The following is a 12,958-nucleotide window of genomic DNA, read 5'->3' on the forward strand; positions in this document are numbered from 1 at the left end:
TAAACGCTCTCCTCCTCTGATAGTAAATAACAACAGCACCAACAACTCCACGCCAAAGGCTCATTCCTAATCTAAGCATTGCTCTGGCACAGAGCTGAATCGTGTGCTGTGCCCGCTTTGGCTCAGCCACCCATCTCACCACAGCAGAAGAAACACAACCAAACACCACCTGTAAAATTAATTTTCATTAACTGTACTGAAATCCAATATAGTCCTGGCCCAGCCTTTTCTTAACAAGGATTTAAAATTAATACAGAGACTTTTGGTTGAGTTGACCGATTAAATCTGCATTTGCTCTTACTGTCCCTGTTTACTATATAAAAGACATTCCAGACACAGACCTATTTTAGCTGTTATGAATCACCACATAATGCACACCTATTTACTAGTTTATTTGGGAAAAAGGAAGAAACTTCTGAAGTGTTCCTTAAAAACATTATTTTCAAAATATTGCCCTCATGAAATGAGCCCTCCAAACTATATTTACTTCAAAAAACAACTAAATTAGAGACTGTGATAACCACCAAACATATCTAAGCATTTATTATTATAATTGAATATACATAATTATATACTGTGATTTACTCTTCCTTCTAGAAAAATAAATTATTTTTTCAGTCTCGTTTATCCTTCCAGTCCAGAAATAGAATGAAGCAGCACGATTTTAAAGCAATTGGAATTCACCAGTGTCCCTTCCTACCTTAAGGAGTCAAATCACATTGACCTTTTATTGTAAGTCCTAGCTACATGTTGGTTTTGGTAATTTAATTATTTTTTAATAACTTGTAGTATTAAATGATTGCCATTGAAACACAAATAAGATTATACTCCTCTGCCTTACTCCCTGGTGCTCCAGACTACAGCGTAACATGGACGAGACGACTGCGTCCGGCCCCGAAATTTCATTCTGAAAGAGCACTTACACACAGGCAGGCACAGGAAAATTCAGCCTTTCAAGATGCAACACACATTTACTGAATTCTCAAGCATGTGTCACAGATTGTTTCAAAGGATACTGGATATAACTCACAGTTTTAATAGGCATCTAACATGTTCAGTTTCACTGAGCACTTGTATGGTATGGAGGGAGTTTTTACACCTCCTTGGATAAACTCACCAGGTTAAAGCACAAAAACATTGATAACGTGAGCCAGTCAAGCCTAACAGGATAAAAATCCTCCAAGAAAGAATCCCGCGAGAAATTGTAGAGCCCCTGTGTGGTTCACCATTTTTGCATTGAAATGACCTTCCAAATAAGGCGTCAGATAATATGGTTCACATAGATGATACCAATCTAACCTTGATGCAAATAAACCATAGAACAAAATTTAATCAGTATATCACTGTGTAAAAGCCTTTGTCCATCCCAATGGAGCTTCTAATGACTGTTTTGGCAGTTCTGTCTGGTAGTTATGCCTCCCTGCTCATATATATCTCATACTGGTTGAGCAAGCTAATGGAACTGCTGTTAGTGGAATCCAATATTAATACCCTGCATCGTGCAAAACTGGATGCAACTGAATATATTACATGATTACAGGTAGTATCTAATTCCATAGGTATTAGATACTGGTCTCTAAATTAATATTTTAATAGAGAAAGTGATATAAATACTACATTTCAGGTAGGATATCTATGAACTCTGGATCTGCTAGTCTTCCTGCTGTAAGCCTGCTCTACACTCACACAGCAGACACAGGACCCTGACAAAAATTGGCAGGCAAGCTTTAGATAGTGAGTGACACATACTGATGCACAGAGTCAAAGATGTCATCTTCATACAAGCTCCACTAGTTATGAGCTTGAGAGAAAAATGAAACAAAAAAAAATCCCAAAATAAAATAAACAAAAAAAAAGGGAAAGAAAAAAAAAAAAAAAGCAGGGGGGGAGAGTGGAGCAAGACCTCCAGAAAATAAACAGGGTGTACAGTTTCAAAGGCTACAGACACAGACATTTCATTGTTCAAGCCAATTATCAGTGGAAAATAATAACAACAGATGGATTCAGAGTCACTGACTTTTCATATGCACTTCATCTCTGCACAACAGATGATGAAATGCGAGAGCTATCTCGGAAAGGCAAAACATCTTTCAGTAAAAGAACTCTATACTCCAGATGGGGACCTTCTAAGGCAGCTGATTATCTTCTTATAGTGTTGTAAGATAGACTTACTAAAACATTTGCAGAACTGATCAGATTGGATGAGCACAATGGCAGCATTATGAGGAGTAAGTTGCTCTGGTCTCAGACTTGTGACTGGACTACTCAGAGATTTCAATGGGCTTAGAGCTGCCCATCCCCATTTCCACGTCAAGTACCAGTTTTAAAAAATGGGCCCAAAGCTGCTGCTCCCAGTCTGGGCAAAGCATAGGGCTTTGTGTGGAGAGGGGATGCAGACATGGGGCCACAGAATCAGTGTCAGCATGAATTTGTCCCCAATAAAACTCCCACCACCATGAGCAAGGTGAGTCTCCTCACCTTGCAAACACACATTTCACACAGGGACACAGGCAGAAGACAAAACATGTTTACAAGTAGGACTGTTTCCACTATAATTGCCAGATTTAGAGGGAACTCATCATCCAGGAGCCTACAGCACTGTAAGCTGGGAGTAACCTCATCCAAGTCAATGGAGTAACACACCCACAAAAACTGGTGCGAGGCACAAGAAAGACATAAATTATTTCTTATAAAGCCTTTACAAAAAACCATCTTTTTATGGGAAATAAAAAATTGCTTTCAAAGGGAAATAACAAACACATGTAAATTTTGGTGGTTCCGGTGATAAGCAGTTCCAACAAATGTCACAAACACCTACCTAGCACGACCTTCTCCCACTCAACCTGAATACCACAAAGTATGTGTTTTTGATCACATGAATCAGGTATGCCACAATCTCAAAACTTAAAATAAAAAAGGAGTAGTGGAAAAATTAGCTCATTAATCTTTAAGACAACATTTCTTTAATGGAAGAACACTACATAAGTAGTGCATTAAACTGAACTGGTTGCCATTTCCACAGTTTCTTCTTCACAACACCACAAGGAAAATCTAAAAAACGGCTTTCTCCATAAATCAATACTGTACACCGAGGGGGAGCAATACCCAACACACACACACTCTGAACTTGCACCTACTGCTAATTTATTTCACAAGTTACAAAATATTTCTGAAGTAGGGGGCTGTTGGCTTCACAAATGTGAAGGGAAGAGATGGGTTTGCGGGCATAGCGTTTCCCCTCTTTGTGAACTACTTTGTCAAAAGTAAATTCACAGGGGAACATACGAGCAAAGAGTAAATTTTGCCCAGGGCAAAATTCTGCAACTGCTTTAAGAAGCAAACAAGAACACAAAAGATGTGTAATACAACCATCTGGCTCTACTCATGCTATATCAATAATCCCCAAAATTTATCCCCACCCCCTTAATCAACCCACACTGATGCCACAAAACCAAATGGCATCACTTATGCTTCCTGCCCATCACATTTTGAAATGATATTTAATATGCATACAGTACATATTTGCATGTTAATCAATTTCTTTAAGAAAAAAATATTTTTGCTTCTTTAGCTATTAGTTTTGCTTTTTTCTACTTATTCACACTGGGATCTCTAAAACCACCAAGAAAGTCCTTGTGGTAAAGATAGTCTCATATCAACACAGCATCTCAGGTATCAGGATAACGTACCGGTCAGAATTTCAATCTCTTCTTCTCTCTAGTTTTGTGTCAGAGTTTGAAAATAGCAGAGGGTGAATAATAACATGCCAGCAAAATTAGCTGTTCAAGAAACACGGGTAAGCAATCCGTTTTGAACTCGGGGTTGGATGCATTTCTAAGCATTACCCTATTTGGGATGCAGGGAAGGAGTAACAGAGAGAAAGTAGGGTTATCCTATGTGTCTTTTATTTTGAATATCTGCACAAATTTTTCAGGCCTTCCCTATCCAAAAGCCAGACTGCTCATGAAGGAGGAAAATGGGAAACTCCTGGCCACAGGACAACGAGCCTCTGCTGTGCTTTGGCTGAGTGCTGCTCTCCCTTCCCACCCCAAGCCTGCAGTGAAGGACCACCTCAGGACAGACAGACAGAAAGCCACCCATGCAAAGTGACCAAAAGAGTGGCTCCACGATTGTTTGGGGGAGGGATTGTTTTCTTGAGGGAAAATCACCCCTGTAACCACCGTGATTCATACCAGGAGCGCGCAACGTGAAACCGGTACCAAAAACAACACTACAAAGACAGTCTCTCTCTGGCGCTCCACCGACCGACGGCCACGGCCCTGGGGCTGACTCAGAGCTCTTCTTCTTAATCGACTTTTCTGCAACAACATACCCCAGCCCAAGCCCTGCCTCTCCCCGTGGCTGGCTGGCACACTCCCCGTGCCTGGTGCTGCCCGGGGGACACGGCACGGCGGGGACGGTGCCCCACGGCCCTGCCATAACACGAACAGATGGCTGTTACACAGAGCAGGAGAAATACAAGCCCTGAGCGCTCATGGCATAGGTGGAAATGTTTTGCAGTTATTTTCTTTGGAAATAAGCATACGTATAGCGGTTATGTCTGCTCCCTCATCCAGACTACCAAGCTGAGATCACAAACACTTTGTTAATTTTTTTTTTTTTTTTAATCCACTTTTGGATTGCTTCTGTTGTTTGTACGGCTGGACTTGTACAGCCTCTTTGTAAGAATTGAAAACAGTCTCCCACAAACACGGGAATGGGCGAATGGTTTAGAGAGCCAACCCACACCTGGGCTACGTGAAAGGGGCTCATATTTTCCAAACAGAAACACAACCCCTTTTATATATGAACCAGATTTGGATCCAAATGCTAAACCCTTCAACCACATCCTACATGGGGCTGTGTGATGGTCACAGGCAGTGGTGGTGGGTGGTGGCTGCGCTGATGGCAGCCACGGGCGAGGAGTCGCCGTGCCCTTGGACTTGGATGCAAAGGGCAGACCCATCCTTGGTTACACCACGGTGAATGCAGGGTAATCCCCATCCTGCACACGCCTCTTACAGAAGAATCTGGCCCTGTCTCGTTACTCTTGTTAGAAAAATGAAGGCTGTGACAAAAAATAGCTGAGAACTACATCTTGCCGATGCCAAAATACAATAATAACATGTTCAAAGATTTAATTTAGAAGACTACAAAGTCTAGCTCATACATCATAACACCTTGAAATAACACTTTAAGGTCAAATCCTGTGCATTTTTGGAAACCACCAAAACATAATGAAGTTTTACTTAAACACAGCATTTACATTTATAACGCATTTCAGATTCTTCAAGTAAGCTAGACCACATGCTAGGAAAATGTACTTCCCACAACATACAAATTAAGTCATGTACAGCCTTCCCTCCACAGGCTGAACAGCCACCGGCACAAATGGAAGTCCTGTGTATGGATCAAAGGCAGCATGTGGACCTCAGAACATGATTTTTTATATTTTGTTTTTAATTGGCAAAACATCAAATCCCACTAGCAGTTTATTTTTGTTGCCTTCCTTGCCCCTTTTCTACCTCTCCCACTTATTTCACAACGGAACATTTTTAAACCACCAGAAGTCTTTGTGGCAAAGATGATGTCATACTGACACAAGATCAGGTGTGAGGTATGGTATGAATAAATACTTATCCGCAAACACATTTAATTTTCAATGGTTGGGCATCGAGAGACAAAGAAGTTCTTATGCAGACATATTAGCTGAGGATTTCATTTCGAATGGTCTGTATTTAAAAGAGCAGAACAACACATAGTGCAAGCCTAGAAGGAAATAAAAGAACCAAAACCCCTTGTACCTTCCTTCTTGTTTTTGGGAAAGCAATGCATAGCTCTGCTCTTCACAGTAATAAATATGTGGTACTTGATTACTTTGCCTTTTAAGTCACTGATACCATACAGGACAATTGTCCTTTATACACCGGCAATAAAAACTCTCCCTAGGAAAATAAATATGTATTTTAGAGTAATCAAGCAGGAACTAATTTTGTACTTTTTCACAAGTAGCCATTTACTTTGGCACCAAATGGTAATGTGTAGCAGAGAATGCAGTATATGCTTTAACCAAAGAAAAATTAGACTTGAAAATTAATACACAGTGAAAGACAAATTTAAAGCAGCTTTCTTGTGTTCTGACATAAGAATATAAAAATGACATGAGCAACTAAAGATTAGTTTACATACTTTTCAATCACAGCTGCCGCTCAGTAACCACAATACCTTTAAAATGACATTCCCCCGAAACAGATACAGTTTGGCTGCAACAGCAGCAAGACACAGTTAACATAGAATTAAAAGGGCATTTTTTTATTTACACACATTGTACAGCGCTGAGCTCCAGCACAATTACAATGAAAAGATTTTTTGTGTGATTAATTCGGAAATAATCTAGTGATAAATAGAGTGCATTGCAAGTGATTCTGCCGAGCAAATTTTTATCACCAGCCTTAGATGTCAAAACACAGTTTCAGGGACAGAGAAAGAACAAGTCACATCTTCTTGGTTAATATTTAATTGGGTGCTAAAGATTCCTCCTAAGGACCTCTGAACCATCACTGACAGCCCCATAAGATGTCCCTGTCTGTGAAATAGATACCAACCCTTTCTGTATAAACTAAAATAACATTAAATTTAATCAAACCATTCAATTAATAAATCACTTCAGTGGACATTGCAGCCCAATCCCTGTTTAATTACATAATTTTAAAAATATTTGCACACTGCAACCACTAAGATTGGCTCTGAGGTTTCATAATACACACTTAACACTTGAGTTGGAGAACAAATTTATTTAATAAATGCAGAGCTAAGTACAATAATGCCACTCCACTCAAACTGCAAAAATCACTTAGCATCTCCTGCGAGAAAAAGCAAATAAACTTTTTCCCTATTTAAATGCACGTCCCTGCTATCACCAGCTCTGCTAGAAGTCACCTCCTTTCTGTCCTTGTCCCTGCAGTCAGTGGGATGCCCAAGCACGGGAAGGGGTGTCAGAGTTGGTGTCCCTGCCATGGCACAGAGCATCCCTCTGCTTCACCTTCACATGGACTCCCTGGCCTCCCTCCCTCCTTGCCCTCTGCCTCCACCCTTTCCTCCTCACTTTTCCCTCTATTTCTCCCCACATTGTCTGCCCCTTGTTCTCTGCTGTTTATTGGTGTTCTAGCTCACCTCATTCTCAAGTCAAGCTCCTGCCCTGAGCTTCCTACACCTGCTTTCTTCCTCACTGCCATCTGAGATAGCTGAGGTGAAAAAACTACTTGGGAAAAAAAAAACTACAACAAACGGGACAGAGGGAAGAGGCTGGGGAGGAGAGCAGGGAAAGAAAACAGTTTAGTAAGGCCAAGCAGAACTGCACAATTTCCAATAACAGCAAGAGATGCTCCAGAGCACTGGGATGAAAAATAAAAGCCGTGGACCAAGTGTATTACATGAACTAGGATTCAGGTTCTGGGATGGGTGTAACACCTGTATTCACAGAAAAACTCCATGTCTCCCAAGAAATCTGTATTACTGCCATATATAACTAGGTGTGACAACTTGGGAGAGGTTGAAATACATATGGACCAAGCGGTGGCCTTAAATGAAGGGGAAAAAAAGCAAAGCTAAGGGTTTGTCACAGCTTGGAGGCACAGCTGTGCACACTCATACAGACTTTGCATTCATTCATATAGAGCACAGCTTTCAGGTCCTGTGGTTCCAGCATGATTTTTGGACGAAAGTTGAGACTCAAAAATAAATAAGTCTATATTTGGCCTGCCCTGGATTCAAGGTACTCTCAATAGTACTTTGCATAAAAACAATCTGAATTAATACAGACTAAATTCTCCAGATTATAATATTCTTTACCAAGCCAATGGATGCACCTCTAAAATTCACTGCCCTGACAAATAGTAGAGCTCTTGAAAGTCTGCTTGTATTAGTTTTATGGATCTATTCTACTGCTTAAATCAGGTCTCATTAAAATTACCATCCACACAAGTTCTCCCACTGGGAAATCTACATGCCAGAGCTACTCCAGTTCCGCAGGCAGTGCTCGGAGGGGGTTGCATATCGCAAGATAACTGCGGACACGGCGGGGGGAGGACAGGGGAAGAACAAGAGGACTTCAGGACAGCAAACAAGTGACTCCTTACCCTCCTCTGATTTTAACCACTGCAACTTTTGCTCAGGTGGTGCAACTGCATCCACAAAAAGAAATGCTATTGCCAGAAATGAAACCGGGACAGGGTGGTGTAAAAAGTGCCCCTCGGAAAGCCAGATGCAGCCTCAAATGTCTGTTTTAGAGCTGGAATGGCAGGCTAAATATGCAAACACTGCACCTGACAACTTACACTAAAGCATATGATCTGCACACTGCCCCTCCAGTTTAATTTTTAATAGTAACAGTACTTAAATCTCAGCATTAATGTATTAATGTTCAAATGAATACAATTAAAGGCATCTCTGTTTTCTTCAGTGCTAACGACCTGGAAGATCTTTCTCCCCTTCATATTTGCAGGGATTATTACAAATACATTCTGCAGCCGTTGTTTTGGCAAAGAAGAAAAAACCTTTGCCTTTTAAATATGAAGTAACAGGAATAATGAATAATATATCTTCTGATCTTTGTTCTGCCATGATATATATATAATGATATATAAAATGTTCATTTATTATTATCACACATCCTAGGGAGCAGACATGCAAAATTACTTTTTTTTTTTGGTCTTATAAGGTCATTTATCATACGGAACATCCTCCAAATAGGTAGTCCTAAAATCTCAATTTACAAAGACATTTTTTAAAGCTGAATTCTTCAAACAGGGCTTCTCTCCTGATGGTTAAAATAAAAACTTTGTGATATTAACATAGCTGGATTTAAGGAGGTAGAAATGCTCTGCATTTTGTTTTAGAATATCCTGCCCCAAAAAATTAATGTCTGCCTATTTTTTTTACCTAACTTCTGCAACATTTATTAGTAACAAAAGCATTGCACAACCCTCTTTCAGGTCAAATTCAGAAAACAAAAGCATTTATTAAAAGAGCATTAATTTTTATCACAGCATCTGTGATCTTTGGGTGGGGAAAGGAAACACCAAAAAGAACGAAGTCTGTATATACAAACTATCAGTCAGATTTTAACACTTATGCAGAATAATGCAAAGCTTTATTTCTTTTTGATGTTAGCAGGCTTTTCCTTTTTCTTTTTGCATTCCATTTTTCAATATGTAAAATGACAAAATGCAAAAAAACCCAACAAAAACACGAAAATGTGCTTGTTAGGGCTGGCCTAGTTTTTTGAAACATGCACAAAAAGAAAACCCACTCATACGATCTTATTTTAATATGTAATAGAAGAATCTGGCAAACATTAGCCAGAATAAGTCTAGCCAGCAAATGCAGACTAACATACCAGTCTGCTGCTGCAAGGCAAAAGGAAAATTTGATCTTCCAACACAGAAGAACAGCATCTTCCACATGAAGAGCATCAGTGCAGGAGCACAAGCAAACATCAGCTTCTTGTTGCTCATACCCAACACCTCACTTCCTTCATGGCTGGCAATTTCCAAACAAACCCATCTCAGCTGTCCCATCTCCAGTCTCTCCTCAAGTCAAGAGTAAATCAGTGTCTTCCCCCCAGAGCAATGTGCTCAGTCCACCACTAGCCATTGCCATTTTGGGAAGCAAGACCCAGCAAAACCCCAAACAGTGGCAGAACACTCTTTTTGCAAAATTTCTTTGTGTCCAAAATTCTGCTCCAAGCCATGCAGCTTTGAAGCGGTACCCAGAGAAAGAGCCAGCCATAAAGCTACCTCAAGGGGAAAAGAAAAGAAATAAAGAGATAATCAAGAAAGAAAAGGAAGGGGAGAGCTGGAGTCAGCACAGCTAAAGATTTCGATGAGGGGGGAGGTGGAGGACAACTACAAAGCGCTTAATTATAAATCTAAAAGTGTTTGAAAACCAATCTCACGCTAACAATTTGCGTATTTTGGGATTACCTATGGATGAGGAAGGTTCAGCTTAATCAGCTATCTGTGCAAATGGATTCCCAATGTGCCAGAGCTGAACTCAGTGGACAATCCCGTTAGAGTGGAAAGAGCACATGAAACGCCCTTGAGAAACGTGGCTAATGCCACAAACACTGAGGAAACAACCGTTAATAAATTCTTCCAATTTCAGGCTTAGAAAGCAAAGGGCAAATGTTGAAATTAGTAGAAGATGGGAAGGGCATGGCTAGGCTTCCTAAGAAGTCCATTTCGTATGTGACATATTCCTGAGGCAGGTCTCACTCCTCAGATTAAAACCAGTATTTTTAACCCACTAAAAACACTCCCAAGAGAGAAACAACTACATCTCTTCAAGTCACCTAAATTTAATTTGTCTCTCCATCTTCTGGGATAGGCAAAACCAGAAGAAAAGTCTATAAATACAGAGAATATAGAGTCTTCATAAAAAGAAAAAGAGTGCAAAAAAATGTCTATCAAAAAGCAGCGTGAAATCGGGTATCAGAGGCACTCTGTAAAATGCCAGTTAGGACTTTCTGATCAATGCCATCCCACAGGACAAAAGCTTCTCCCACGTCCAACCACATCATGTTGGAGTCACTTGCTCTCTCTCTAGCCTGTGTTAACCCAGGAAACACACAGGGGACCACTGTGTATGGAGAGTCACTAGCAGAAGTAAAGTGGGGGTGGAGAATTCCCCAAACCCTCAGGTTACACACTGAGACATACATGAGTTTGAAACTGCTGTAAGACCAGATCTCATCCTGTTAGACACAGCCCACACTGGGCACTGCTGGGATGTAGGGTCAGGACAAAGGTCCATGTAGTGGGACAGACTTGAGGAGCTCTGCACTGCTGCCATTTTCAGCTCTAAGCAGCCACTCAGACTTCAAGGATCTGCCAATGATACTTCAGGGCCCAACCACTCCTAAGAGCATCTTATCCATCCTTACCACCACTGGTGCATCCCCTCTGTCCCCTAAGGACCAGGCCTGGCTTCAGGGACCACCCTGCCCCAACTCCTCTCCTGCTTGGGTCTGATCCAGGTGCTCACACAGTGCACTCATACATTTTATTCTCTCTCCCCGAAGCTTTGGCAACTGAAATCTATTATGATATCAAAAGGTAGCTGACAACATAAAATGTATCCCGCTGAGTTGATGCCGCACGCTGCTAAATTTACAACAACATAAGTATCATAAAAATTATAAGAACTGCAAATTAACCACTGATTTTTTAGTTCAGTGACATAAATAACAGTAAAGATCTGGAAAACTTCCAAACATCTTTACAACTGTTTAATTTGTCAAAATCTATCAAGTGTATTTCAACCACAAACCTGTCCTCTGCAGTGCATTAGTTTTCACGTACTTATGCTAGCATCAAAGGCAGCAAAAATAAAGCTTCTGTAATTACTGTATTCTGATCCACCTTTCCAGTCACACTTTTATTTCTGCTTTTCTTCCTCTGTACTCCTCTGTTGACACTGACAGTCAGCAATGTTTTAAAAACATTCACATGAAAACAGACAAAAAATCACTACTTCCTTCCACTCCCCCCAGATTTGCCCGGGATGCTCAAGGTAGCACATTGCTTTGTTTGCCCACTGGAGTGGTTTTCCACTCACGTGCTGCGTGTTCCTCGCGATGCTTGCGTCAGCAAACCCTTTTATTTACTCCTTTATTTGTGCACCAAGCTCTGCAAATGCAAACCCACCTTTCCAGCAGCTGCGAGAGAGCAGGCAAAGATCAACAAAAATAATAAATTTTATAGGCTCTTATTTCTTTCCTAGGGGAGGAGCACATTTTTATGTAGCTATTTATTTTGTATGGCTAAATAGCAATTATTGTATTTTCTAAGACAGAGGTTTACTAAAGAGTGTATTTCTTTCACAACCATTGCAAGACTAACCAAAGTCTAAATGTGTTGAACTGCTGATGCATAAAATTATGATCTTTCTGACAAAATAATACAAATTTTTTTCTATTATTGAACTTCTCACAGGAACTGTGAAGCTTCTAAATCCCCAATGCTCTGTCTGCCAAGAGAGCTTTGACCACGGCACCGAAGCAGCAGTGGAGAGGTTGCCAGTGCTGGCCCCAGCTCAAGAAGATAGTTTTGCCTTTTTTAGAAAGAAGTGGCCAACACCTTTTCATGTGGTGTTTGTTGCCCTATGTGTGGGTTTGCACCAAGAAAATTCATATACAACTCCAGCTGCTGCGAGGTAGTTGCTCTATAAAAAATAATAAATCAAGTAGGTGCTGAGAAGTGACAAGTCTTTTCTATCACGTTTTTGCTTTTTCAAAGGCTTCCCAAGGTTGGGGCTTGGAGAAGGGCTTTTTTCCCCCCTGAGCTAGCTCCGTTTTCCTCAGGAGCCATTTTGTATCTTTCCTGCACGTAAAATAGGAAATATTACAGGAATTTTTAAAATGGGAGAAACTAATAAAATCCCTCCTTCTAATGATACTGAAGTGCACTTATGAGTGACTGCACAGAACAAACACACTCGCTGCAGCTCCACAGGGGTGAAGGCCACTGCAGAGGCTGGCAGGGTGTGGGTTCATAAAGAACCGGTTACTCAAAGAGTCCCATGTGCTCCCACCAACCTCAAAGGTCCATCTGCTCTCCAGAGCTGACAACTCCATCATCCCAACCAGCCAAGGTTTGGTGACTCCATCATTTGTGGACAATAAGGGTAATGTGGCTCTGACCCCTGGGCTGAGGGGCAGAGCACATTTTTTGGAGGGGAGTATCTGCTGGGGTCTGTTATTCCCCACAAGACAAAATCTCCACATGCTGCCTGTCCATATGGAAGCAGGAAAGGGAGGTTAAGGACTAACTTTGACACAATAGGTTAAACTCAGCCCCCATTCCCAGCATATTATACAGTAAATCTCTTTATTCTGTAAGGGCGAAATAGAATTGCTTACAGTTTATCTTAAAAATGGGATTTATGCTTCAAATACAGA

General features: G+C 40.8%; 1 protein-coding gene across 14 annotated transcripts in view; it reads right to left on the reverse strand.

Annotated features, from left to right (window-relative positions):
* The window catches only part of FOXP1 (forkhead box P1), a 380,080-nt gene that overhangs the window by 227,316 nt on the left and 139,806 nt on the right, over window positions 1-12,958 (reverse strand). The window contains exon 1 of one of the 14 annotated variants that reach the window (XM_077786179.1): window positions 5,242-5,251. The exons of the other annotated variants lie outside the window; for them this stretch is intronic. The gene's annotated coding sequence lies outside the window, so the exon portion shown is untranslated. Of the gene's footprint in view, window positions 1-5,241; window positions 5,252-12,958 lie in introns of those variants that run through there. 14 annotated transcript variants of the gene reach the window in all.

The sequence above is a fragment of the Lonchura striata genome, chromosome 12 (genome assembly GCF_046129695.1).
Source record: "Lonchura striata isolate bLonStr1 chromosome 12, bLonStr1.mat, whole genome shotgun sequence".
NCBI classification, from domain to species: Eukaryota; Metazoa; Chordata; class Aves; order Passeriformes; family Estrildidae; genus Lonchura; species Lonchura striata.